The following is a 13,654-nucleotide window of genomic DNA, read 5'->3' as shown; positions in this document are numbered from 1 at the left end:
CATCAAAAGTTTATCTTCCTGCCTGGGCGTGGTGGCTCACGCCTGTAATCCTAACACTTTGGGAGGCTGAGGCAGGTGGATCATGAGATCAAGAGATCAAGACCACCCTGGCCAACATGGTGAAACCCCGTCTCTACTAAAAATACAAAATTTAGCTGGGCTTGGTGGCACGCGCCTATAGTCCCAGCTACTCAGGAGGCTGAGGCAGGAGAATCGCTTGAACCCAGGAGGTGGAGGTTGCAGTGAGCCGAGATCGCACCACTGCACACCAGCCTGGTGACAGAGGGAGACTCTGTCTCAAAAAAATAAATAAAAAATTATCCTATTTTATTTGTTTTTAAGATAGGTTCTCGCTCTGTCACCCAGGCTGGAGTGCAGTAGCAAGATCATAGCTTACTTGTCTTCATTGACTAATGAATCCCAACATGCTGAGTTTGATTATCACCTTTTCTCTCCCAGCTTCAGCAATACTGTATATTTAGGACTATAGAATTTTTTCACAGCTCACAAAGGAGCCTCTCAGAGGTGGGATGTAGGATAGGACTGAAGAAAGAAAACCCTACTGGGGAGAAAATATCAAGTGGAGACTGGGTATTCATTTCTACTCTTTGCTAAAGAGTAGTTAATGTACTCACAGTTTATGTTCAGAACATTGTCAGTTTCAGAGAAAGATTTCATTAGTTCATTAGTTTATCTATAAATTTATCCATCCTGTACTTATTGGGCATCTACTACAGCAGGAGTGTCCCCAGCATTTTTGGCACCAGAGATGGGTTTCATGAAAGACAATTTTTCCATGGACCAGGGCAGTAGGTTGGGAGGGCTAATGGTTTCAGGATGATTCGAGTGCATTAAATTTATTGTGCACTTTATTCTATTATTACATTGTAGTCTATAATGAAATACTTGTACAACTCACCATAATGTAGAATCAGTGGGAGCCCTAAGCTTGTTTTCCTGCAACTAGATGGTCCCATCTGGGGGTGATGGAAGACAGTGAAAGATCATCAGGTGTTAGATTCTCATAAGGAGCATGCAAAGTAGATCCCTTGCATGCAAAGTTCCCAGTAGGGTTCTTGCTTCTATGACAATCTAATGCTGGGGCCAATCTGACAGGAGGCAGAGCTCAGGTGGTGATGGGAGCAAGGGGGAGCGGCTGTAAATACAGATGAAGTTTCACTTGCTTGCCTGCTGCTCACCTCCTGCTGTGCCGCCTGGTTCCTAGCAGGCCACGGACTGGTAGCGGTCCATGGCTCAGGGGTTGGGGACTCCTGTACTACAGCATGCCAGACAAAATGCCCGCTGAGGTTGGAAACGAAGCAAAAATAGACACAATCCTTGCTTTCTCAGTAGCTTAGAGACTGGAAAGTAAGAAGGGCATTACTACAGTGGTGAATACTATAGAGGAGTAGTAGACAACGTGTGTGAGTGCATTTAGTATGGAGCTGGGAGACATTTATGGGAGGAAAAGATAAGGAAAAACTTCTCTGATGAAGGGACTTTAATCTGACGTCAGAAAGAAGAGTAGTAGCAAACTAGGTAAACAAGGATGGGGATGAGGAAGTAGGAGGTACAAAATACAAAACGAAACAAAACACAGAATATTGCCCACAAAAAAGCCCTCTTCATCCTGCCTGCTCTCTCTCCCGGATAGTGATTGACAATTTGAGGAAAGGGGTTATTCTTAGGGATCAGAATATTTTTGTATAACTGCTTCCATTTTGTATAATTGCCTAGTTTCCCAGGGTAAATAAAGGCAGGAGACACATTCGGGGCCAAATACAGAACTATATTCTTACTTGAGAAACACACCAAAATGATATGCAAATATTACTATGTAGTATTTATGTCTTGCTTCTCTCCCCAAAATTCCCATGTGAAAATAAATTTTCTATGACCTATATACTGTCATTTTGCTTAATCATTTTAAGGCAATATGAGGACATCATGTGTTAAATCCTGGAGAATTCTTAGTTTTCAGATTTCTTGTTGGATATTTCCTGATCAATAATGTGCAAAAGGAGATGATATTCGGGCCAGAACCATCACTTTAAGCGTCTCTATATTATAAGAAATTCTAACTCAGGCTACTTAATGTAGTTTCTTTTTTAAAGCATGAATGCTTTAGAGTTCATGTTTTAGTCAAGAAGGAATTGCATTTTCTCAAACCTGGCAGGCCCAGAAAAAAGCTACTTAGAAAATCACACTTAGGTGACAGGATGATAAGAAAAGTCCCTTTAGGGGCCATTAGCACTTTGCCTGAAGAAAAACTGTCAGTGGTTCTTCCTAACTTTTTAACTTACAGAAGCAGCACTGTTGGAAAGCTCTTGGTAAAAACAACAGAAGTAAAGCAGTTTATTTTGGAATCTCGTGTTAGGAATTCCAGAATATCCCATTGGTTAATTTTAAGTTAGAGTCCTTATTATTGCAATTTCCATCATAATAGACATATTATATTTGTAATAAGTGGTGGGACAAAGACTAGAGTTTGGATATATCATAGAAATCTATATACTAAACTTTCATTAACTATTTTGCCAGTTAACCATGGCCAACTGATTTTTTTTTCTCTGTTCACCTCCTCCACAAAGTTAGATCTAAGATTCAAGTAACAACCTATGCACCTGTTTCTAACAGTACTTTATTAAAGTACAATTTACCTTCAGTAAAATGCACAAATGTTAAATGTACATCACATAGAACTTTAACAAATATACAAACTCATCTAACATCCAGATCAAGATATGGAATGTCACCCCAAAAGTTCCACGTTGCCTTATTTTAGCTAACCACTCCACGACCAAAGGCAACTGCTATCCAATTTCTATGGGTATAAATAACTTTTATTTCTTTTCAACTTCGTATCAGTAGGACCATACAGTCTGTAGTCTTTGGGGTCTGGCTTCTTTTACTCAATATCTGTGCATTCTGAGGATTTCTGAAATACTAAGGATAGCCCAGGGCTTCTGCAAATGTCAGATGGATATACAACTCAATTTATATAAACACTGTCGGAGGTAAGCTAATATTTGTTAACCTGAAAGTTTCTGATTATCATGAAATGTCCCTAGGCAGGGACTATGTTGTTAGCTGCACAATATCTAAGAAAACTATCCTAAGGCAAATTAAATATAGAAATAAAATCACCGGCAATATCAGATATATCTAAGCTTCTTATAGATAAGCTCATCCTAAGTACTCTTGAGGTACAAAAAGAAAAGGCTAATTATAAATTATTCTTATCCATTTATTGAGGCTGTTCCCTTAAGGGCTAATTCTAGGTAATGCTTCATTAACCTTGTATCAGTTACTTGTTCTTGTATTTCAAAAATTCATTTTTTCCATAATTTTTATTAATTCAGTGAGGCCCTCCTTCTCATTTGTACAAGTTAGTAAGATGTCAACCTACATGTGGAGTTCTGGAGATTCATCTTCAGACTTATAAAAGGGAAAAAAAAAAAAAACAACGAATAAGTAAAGGTATTGAGGGCCTACTACGTGCTGTTGGCCAAGGTACTTTCACCTACATTAACAAATCAAATCATTTCAGTAGGCCCTGTCGGGTGGCTCATGTCTGTAATCCCAGCACTTTGAGATGCTCAGGTAGGTGGATGGCTTGAGCCCAGGAGTTCAAGAACAGCCTGGGCAGCATGGAGAAAACCAGTCTCTATAAAAAGTAGCAAAAATTAGCTAGGTGTGGCGGTGTGTGCCTCCCTCCCAGTTACTTGGGGGGCTGAGGTGGGAGAATCACTTAAGCTCAGGAAGTCGAGGCTGCAGTGAGTTGTGATGGAGTGAGACTGCCTAAAAAAAAACCCTTTTAATAAATTATGATTCACAGAATCCAATACATCCAATGATCCAAAGGAGTTCTAGTTCAAATACATTGGTACTTAAGCATGGACTGCATTCTAAAAGTTCACCTCTAACTCAGCTGTTTTATCAAAGAAACACAGATGTATAAGTAAACACCACTTTTTCAAGAAAAGGTAAAATTGTGAATTGCATTTCAACCACACAGAAACCAAACAAAGTTCGGGAGTGCAAACTATATTCTCCTTCTTTCTTAACATAAGACTTTTCCACTGTAGCAAATGTGATTAGGCAGGGCCTTCACTAAATCACTAGAACAGTGGGTGCTGGCACTAAAGCTGGAACCTGAAAATGCCTCCAGAAGATTGTCCTTGAGAGACAAGAGTCACCTTCTCCTGTGATAGGCAGTCCGCTACTATCCCCATGCACCCTAAAGCTGGTATGCAAGGACTCTCTAATCCTGTGGTATGAAAACTCAGTCACCTCGCCTCAAGTCTAGACAGATACAGAGATGCAATGTAGAATCTGGAGCTCCCCTTGGATTGAACACACTTCTTCCCTTACAAGTTTTTCCTGCGAGCCCTTCTTCAATAAATCATTTTCTAAGAATCTCTGTTACCTCCCCATCTCAGGCTCTGCTTCTAGGGGAAACCAACTTAACACACCCATTTTATCTATGACATCATCCTCATTCTGGCCTGTGGTTACACTAACAATTATCTTCTCCTGGAGTCCACTGAGAAGGACAAAAGCCATTCAGAATAGACCAATAAAATTCAAAGCCTAGTCTTCTTCCAGCACCCCATGATCTACACTTTCTCCCCAACTGACACGCATGGTCAAGCAGAATGCAACACCCTTTTCTTGGAACCCAGAAAAGTCAAATTAAGGAAAATGAGTTTGGAACAATGAAACAGTCTCCTGTGCAAATAAAGCAGACACTACCATTTTAAGTATGAATAATTGGAAAACAAGGCATTGAATAGTCTTAATTACAGTAAGTATACGAAGCTTGCATTAGTCTTAATTACAATAAATATAAGAAGTTTTAAAAATAAGTGTTCTAAGCCACAGAAAAGTAAAATATGTTCTTGCTTGTACATTATTTCAAAATAGGAGGATAATTAAGATAAGAATATGAAATAAAGGCTTATCTTTATTTGAGACTAATTTACTGAGGCAAGGAAGTTGGTGGGGTGGGGTGAGGCCCCTGCTTCTCAAATAAGGAAATCTTAAATTAAATCAATGCCAGTCAATTGCCCAGGCATTTTAGTCAAACTGGGTGTAATCTGCTGGTTAAGCTGTCAAATAAAATGTTGGCCATAGAGCATGATTCGTGGTCCTCAATGGAATCGGCAGTTGAGGATAAGATTGCTGTAGATGCTCATCATCCTCTGCGGAAGTGATGAACTGAGAGCTTGTATCTTTGAAAGGGTCATATAATCCTTGGACAAAGGGGGTAGTAGGCCTGTTATCTCTGCTGCCTTTATGCATCCACCCATCTAAACAACCCTCCCCTCAGTGTTTACTGAATGCCAACTCTGTGCCAGGAACTAGGCTAGACACTAGGGCTATGATGGAAACAGAATGTATAAGGCTCAGGAAGTTGTGATTTAGTGAGGATTCAAAAGAAAGATTAGCAAGTCTTTGGAGCAAAAATTAGAGTCAAGAGGAAGTTTTGCAAGTGATCCTGATCATACCAAATATATGTGTGTGTGTGTGTGTGTGTGTGTGTATATGGGGAGAGACAACACCTCCAAAGAAAAGAGAAAAAAAAGGAAAGCACATGACCGTGAATGAATCTAGCAGTATGAGAATTTGATTGAAAGTCTCAGGGAAGACCTGAGATATAGTGATTAGTTGGCCACAGATATGGTGTTAGTAGCGGGCATCAGTTGGGTTACTGAACAACACTTTTAAATCCACTAAAAGGGGACAAATGGAATTTACTCAGAGCTTAGTGTGTTAAGATTACTCAGATCATTGTGCATTGGGAGGGAAGAAGATGCTTGTGCATTTTCAGAGTTGAGAACTAGAGACTGTGTGCCTGAGAAATGCCCAGTGAGACACAGAGGAAGCAACTCCAGGGATGCAGAAACCATGCCACCCAGAGGGCTGCGTGGGGAGCATGTGTTGTATGGAATCAACTGGGCGGAGTTAGTATGTGAAATTTCACAGTAACTGATTAATTAATTGGCTAATCAACTAATTGATTTTAAAATACCAAAAAAGCTTCCAACGAACATTTCAAAATTTGAATATACGTTGAAAAATACAGCAACAAAACAAAGTATAAAATACAAACAAAATCTTAATTTATTTCAATGCTATATATTAAAAGCCTTCATATCCAAAAAGTAGCAAGATTGTTATTAAATATATTTACATACTCCAGTCACAACTATAATATTATATAAACTAACATTAGAGAAGACGCTTAAAGAAAAATAAACATTAAAATGCAACCATATGGCTTTAGCAATTCAGAAAATTCAATAAATCGTGAAAAAAATGAATCTCCTGGGTTTTTTTTTTTTTTCCTTTGAGGGAGGGGAGGGGAACACTACGAGTTTTCTCTTTCTTTTTATTTGTTCAGTTTCTTTCTACAGGATACCTAAGCCTAGGTCAATTGTTTTTAATGACTTTGTTTTGCTAATGGGTCATGGCACTTGTTTCTCCCCTTAAATGCAAATTAGGATGAAAATAACCTTGTCAACCTGTTTCTTTGTCTTCTCAAGGTCATGTTTGGCCAACAGTATCAGTCAGGGTTTCTTTTTCCTTTTTTAAGCAGGCAGCCATGTTCTGATTAAATATTTATAAGTCTAGTTGAGTAAAGTTAAACGGAGCAGACGAGGCAATTAAGAAGTAAAACCAAGTGTCAAACTGCAGGGTCTCCTTAAATGATGCAAGACCTTGGGATCCTCACACTTTTCATTGGCAGTCTTTCTAAGCCAGAGTTGTTTTGTTTGTATGAAAAGTGGCAGTGCTGTCTAAGATTTACTGATCCCTGTTTAGAAGTCATCTAAAAATAATATCTGAGTAACTCAAACCTTCTCCATTTTCCCCAGAAATAGTTTTACTGTAGGGGTGAGATGTAGGAGAGGGAGGGAGTGTCTGTGTACTGCCACAGCTGAGAACATTACTGCACCCACTTCCTAGTGCCTTGCAGGCACCTTTGGGGCTTGCTAAGAACATTTGGAGAAGTGTAAGCAGAGGTTAATTGTTTAACCACCTGCTTTTAGAAAGATATAAATTTTGTATACGTAAAATAATTTTTAAAATCATGATTAATAGCCTATATCCCTTCAGTTACTTTTACAAAGCCTTCCAATGTCCAGAAGGAAACTGCTGACAGTGACATTTATGTAGCGGGCGGGAAAAAAGTAATTTTTCAATCTCAAATTGAAGGACAGTGGATAGAGAGGGAAACATAAATTCATTATAAAATATCCTCTTAACCCATGTATATATATATATGTATATATATATATAGCCAAAAAAAAAAAGCTAATTGCAGACCAATTATGGAAAAAACCTGACCTTGGGAGAAAGGCATGCTATTTATATATAATCAGTATTAAGGATTTAGAAGCATTTTCAAGGTTTGCATTTATTTGGGGTTGAAATGTCATAAATATCTGTCAGCATGGCAATATTCTAGTTAATTTGATTTTGGTGTTGATAAGGCCAAGTTCAAATAATCAATCTCAATTAGGCTGATTAGTTTCACACTAAAAAACTGTACTGAGGAGACACAATTTACTTAAACCCTAATTGACCATGTGGTGCCTTTGGGCACAGAGAGCTCTTAAAAAGGAGAAATCAGGGAAATCACTGTACACAAACCCTGGGAAAACTGACTTAATTTTCTTGTTTTTACCGACAATTGGTTGTGTTGCTGTCAAATGGATAAAGTAGAACCTTAAAGAAAAATCGACTCTGTGCAGTCTCTTAAAAATACCTGAATGAAATGAAATAAAATTCATAAAATTCTATCCAACAATTGAAAAAAAAAAACAACTTTTTTTTTGGCTCGGAGGCTAGAGAGTGATGATGAGTAGCCCTATTCTGTTCGCTCCTTTTGTAGCTCTGTTCTATTCATGGTTATGACCTTTGTTCAGCTCCTAAAAAACAAAAATTGGGATTGAAAATCCATTTTTAGTATTTTTTTTTCCAAAGCATCAGTATACTTGAAGCCTGTGTTACTATGAATGGTTACCCTTAAAATGAAAGAATAGTTGTTACTTTTGGAGTGGGATAGTAACCAGGATAGGGCATATGAGTGGCTTATGAAACACACTAAATATTCTATATCATGATCAGGGTGGAGATACCTGAATATGTTAATTTTGTGAAACTTCATTGATTTACACACTAATGATTTATGCACATACAATTTTACTTCCTTTATACTCTAATTTTTTAAGTTGTAAAAAGGAATTTATATTTAAAAAAAGGTTGAACTCCTATGTTCATTTCTATAAATGAAGCTGTCACACAGACTTGAAATTTTATCTGAGCACTGGCTCTATCATTTTCTTTTGATGATGATGTTTCTTTGATGTATGCATTTTTATCAAATATATCTAATTTGATGTTTCTTTGATGCATTTTTACCTAGCTTTTAACTGGGACCTGGTTTCTGTAGTGTAAAAATCTATTTGCAATTTCTAGTGTATTATACTATTTAATGCCTTCTTCTCATTTGGAACTAGAAAACCACTTGGGTTAAATGGTGTCCAGCTGCCTTCAGAGACAAGCCCTGGCTTTGACTTATTAATACATTTCCATTGGCCTTTCCTGGTAATAAACATTCTTACTGTCCTCCAATATGGTAAAATATTTAGTGTAATAAGAGTAGTCTTGGCTCACAGTATAGTTGTTGAATCCATGCTGTTTTTCAGAGATTGGCTGCTCTGTTCATTATATTCTATACAATTTTGTATACTGATGTCTTGGGGTTTTAATTGAATTTTAATGAAAAAATGGCCCCGATTAGCAGTAATATGGCCAGCTGTGGGCTGCAATGTTAATACGCACCTAGTGTTTCAATTTACTGGTAAAGCTGGTAATGGCTGAAGAGGGCAGCTAATGCAAAAACTATGCCAGGCAATTACATTTGTCATCAAGTCAGCTTTTCACCCCTCATCTTTAGCAGCTTGCCTCCAGCTTTTATTAAAGAGCAGAGCAAAACAGGGCCAGTTCAAGCATCCTCTGATGCTTGTTTAGACTTTTCTCTGTTGGCTGAGCATTTGTAATTTTAAAGGTCTGGTCTCTAGTGTAGTTATGGGCAGTGGTGTCAGACACATCCGGGTGATGCCAGACACACTTGAGTACACCATTCTTCAGCCATACAAGCCCTATAAGATTTAGTGAGGTAATTTTATATCTTTTAGCTTCAGATTTCTTATACAGAAAAATGGGTATAATTGTATCTTTTTCTTGGATTATTATTAAAAAGATTAAATGAAATTATGGATATAAATTCCTTAAGTAGCACCTAGTATCCATTTCTGAGCTCAACAAATGGTGACCATTATTTTTGTTAAATATGCTTCAGGTTTTCCCCGTGAATATCAAAAATTAAGATTGGACTTGGAATAAAAGTTCTATTTTATATTTCAAATCTTACATATGAAAATAAATAAACAGCACGGATTCAATAACTATACTGCGAGTCAAGACTACTCTTATTACACTGAATGTTTTACCATATTGGAAGACAGTAAGAATGTTGGTTGCCCAGGAAAGGCCAATGCAAAGGCAAGTCCAAGCCAGGGCTTGTAAAGTATATGAGTCCACTTATATGAAGTATAAACACAAGTACAATCATTTTATGGGATTAATGTCAAAATAGTAGTTCCCTTTGTGAGGCATAGGACAGTCTGGAAGAAGCTGAAGGTTTTCCAAGATGCTGAAAATGTTCCATTTCTTCATCTGGGCCGTAGCTGTTGTATTTTATATGTGTAAAAATTCATCAAGCTGTAAACTTAAGATCTATGCACATTATTGTAATTATGTTACAACTCAATAAAAAGGAAAGGGCTTAGCAACAATTTTTTTAATTAATTGAAAAAATAAACTAGTACAGACCTTTGGGAAATTAAAAAGTCATAACGGTGCTCAGTAATCCCACCCCTAGTTTCTCTACTAAATATTCCAACAGCAGAACTATTCCAGTAACAGATAAAATATTGTTTACGTGAAGGTGTTCAATGCAGCATTTCCTATTTTAGAAAAGCGACACAGAAGACAATATAAAATAAACGTCTAATAATGTGGAAACAATTACATAATTGATGATGCATCAATTCCAAAATTATGCAGTCATCAAGAATAACTACGTTATGTAAAATGGTGCAGCCACTTTAGAAGGCTCTTTGGCAGTGTCTTATAAAACTAAACATACCTCAGCCCTATGACTCAGCAATCCCACTTCTGCATTTCTACCAATATAAATGAAGACATATGAGTCCATACAATGACTTGTACATCAATGTTCATAACAGCTTTATTCATAACAGCCAAAAACTGAAAGCAATCTAAATGTCTATCAATGGATAAAGAAATGATGATGTATTCATACAGTGCAATAAAACTCAGGAATATAATAACATGAATAGATCTAAAAAAAAGTTGAATGAAAGAAGCCAGACACAAAAGTTATTCCATTCATAACAGGTTACATCCTAAGTTATTCCATTCATACAAGGTTCTAGAAGGGGCAAATTAGTCTATGGTGATAGATATTAGAACAGTGGTTTACCTCTAGTGGGAAGGTCAGGAATTAGCTGGTGATGAAGATACTCTATCTTCTTTGGCAAGATCTACAGCAGCCATCGTTATGACATTGAGGGTCTGCCCAGTAAAAATGTATAAGTTTCAGTCCTAAAATTGTTGAGCTGGTGAACCAATGCCGGGATTTCCATAACTCTTACGTAAAAGAAAGTAAAGCCTTATTTGTTCAATCCATTATAGCTGGTAACATTCTGTAAAAGAGGATGCAAAAGGCACCCATGACCAATACTGGATAATATGTATTCAATCATTAGACCCTTTTTTGAAAGTAAGGGGCTAAAAGTGCCGCGACAATTCCCAGAGAAATTGAAATGGATATTTCCTATATAATGCTAAAAGAGCATCAAATGTGAAGTAAGAGGGTGTGAGGAGAAGCTGGTAACTATATAATGCTTCAACAGTGAAAAAAACAGTTCTACACAATAACCTTCTAATGATTCCTCATTGTGGATGTGTAGGTGGTTTGTACTTCCAGTCCCTTCAGTATCAGATGTTTATCATATGTCAACATCACACACTTGACGGTTTTCCTTTGTACTGAAATTTTTAACTTGTTTTCATTCTATTTCAAGAAATATTGATGAATCATTTTGAATTAGGCTTTTATTAAGACATTCATGTAACTCTGTAGTAACATCATAATTATATTTAATTATGTATCCATTTATCATTTTCCAAAAGATTAAACCATGCACAAAAATACCCCTCTGTGTTCTTTATGGCAGTATTAATAGTTGCATATACCTAGGAGAAAAAGGCAATTTAAATTTTCTCCCATGTTATTTTAGATGTATTTTACTCCTCCTCCTCAAAGTGGGTATGAACAGCAACACTTCCCCCAGAACCTCTCGCATATGCTCAAGGAACATTTGCAGGGATTTTATATAGTCCGTCCTCTCTTTGGATATGTTTTTAAAAATAAGGAAAAGTTTCATCTTTTAAGGAAGTGCCTTTTATTGACATTCAACTAGTTACTGACAGATTTTTACTGTTCAGTCTCTTAAAAGGGTTTGAAAGAATTAGAAGGCTGGGTAGTTGTGTTGCTGGTCATTTTAACGTTATTTTATTTATTTTATCAATAGTTAATACAAGCATTGTACTGCAGTCACAAAATTCAGAAGGAGGAAATAAGCTAGTCTCCCTCACACCCTCCTTCTCCAGCCATCCTGTGCCCTTCCCCAGATGTAATATTTTCAAGTAGTTTAACATACGTTTCTGTGCTGATTACTTTTTTTGCTATTTCCAACAATATTGCTATGAATATTCTTGTCATTGCCCCCAAGTGCACATGATTTCAAGAGTTCTGTCACTCTTGGAGTATAACAAGGACTAGAATTTTTGCATTGTATGCTATGAGTATTTTCAACCTATCTATGTAAAATTAGTTACTGTTTTCCAGATAGTTCTCATTTATCTTCCCATCAGGAGTGGAGGAGAGCTGTGTGGCTCCACATCCTTGCTCATAACTGTCAGTGTCAAGCTTTTCAATCTGGTGTGTATGAAATCATATTTCACTGTGATTAAAATATGAATGTTCTGGACTAACAAAGTTGAGCATCTTTTCGGATGTTTATTCAGGTTTTCACTTCCATGAATTATCTTTTCAAGTGTTCTGCACATTTGTTTTTCTCTGTTGAGTTTCTTGGATTTTTTTCTAATTGACTCATAAAGCATCTCTCATAAACTTTGGATGTAGGTATTTGTCAGTTATATTTTTAAACGCCTAAATTGGATGCAGCATTCCCTAACTTCAAGCCTATCTTATTTTTTAAAGTAAATATTTAAGACCATTTCTTCTTAAGTCTAAACTACATCTTACAAGCTTTGATACCTAATATATTTGCTATAATGCACTTGTTAATACAGTCTGATTTCCATTATTTCTCCTTTGATCCATGAATTGTTTAGAAGTATGTTTTTGTATCTATAAAAAATGGAGTATTCCTTGTAATTTTTTGATTATTTATTTAAACTAAATTGCATTATAATCAAAGAATATGTTCAGCATGATACCAATACTTCAAAATTTGATAAGACTAGCTTTATTACTAAAATGTGGTTAGGTTTTACGAATGCCCACATGTACTTCAACATGTATATTCTCCACTAAATCAAAACAGTACATTGTACTTTTCAGCTATTCTATGTCTTTACTGTTGGCCTATAATCACAAGAGCCTGATTTGTCCATTATTAATGAACACTTCAGTTTTTATATTCAAACGTTTGGTTTGATCCGGGTTTATTTTTATATAAAGTGTGAAACTAAGTTCAGGCTGTTTTTTTCCCCAGATTCCAGTTGTAACAATAGTTTTTATTAAATAATTATCTTTTTCACTACCAGTTTGTTTTGTCAAGCTTACTACATACCAAATTGTCTTATTTTTATTTACTTATGGATTTTTATTTTTTTCATTATCTATTCATGCAAGAATGGGACATTTTTATTAGGTGACAGTAATGAAAATTTAAACTGTGTTTTGATGCAGTGATATACTGACGGACCCAAGGTATAAAATTAAAGCAGATTTAGAAGAGAGAATTTAGAAAAATGGATAGGGTCATGGTCTTTTTGTCTAAAGGAGAGTGTGTGAATAATAAGTGGAAATGAAAAACCTCAGCAGAGGGAAGTACACATTGTTAACAATTATTTAGACCCATGTAACAAGAGACTATAATTCTCTTCTCTGTAAAAGAATTATATTAAAGAGATAAATGTCACACTAAATGATACTTGCAGGACTTACACAGGTCTCCAGAGAAAAGAGTGAATATAATTAGTACATGTGTTATGATGTTTTGACTCTAGTCCAAACCAACTAGACTAAATACATTTACTTTTTCAATAACAATGGTGAGACATAATGATTACAATTGGAATGTGACAGTAATATATATAATATGTATATCTTAGTGTGTGTGTATTTATATATGTATGTATGTATTCCTTGTGCCTAAACCACTTCCTGCTAGGAAATTAAGCCAGCCTTCTATGTTTGTACTTATCATCTATCCTCCAAGATATGTAGAGTTGATAAAAATTAATT

At 36.2% G+C, this 13,654-nt stretch overlaps 1 protein-coding gene across 2 annotated transcripts in view; it reads left to right on the top strand.

Annotated features, from left to right (window-relative positions):
- The window catches only part of PLCB1 (phospholipase C beta 1), a 741,546-nt gene that overhangs the window by 392,303 nt on the left and 335,589 nt on the right, over window positions 1-13,654 (top strand). The gene's annotated exons all lie outside the window — the stretch shown is intronic.

Source organism: Symphalangus syndactylus, chromosome 24 (assembly GCF_028878055.3).
Source record: "Symphalangus syndactylus isolate Jambi chromosome 24, NHGRI_mSymSyn1-v2.1_pri, whole genome shotgun sequence".
NCBI lineage: Eukaryota > Metazoa > Chordata > Mammalia > Primates > Hylobatidae > Symphalangus > Symphalangus syndactylus.
The sequence above is the reverse complement of the archived record's forward strand: the minus strand, read 5'-3'. Positions and strand labels throughout refer to the sequence as shown.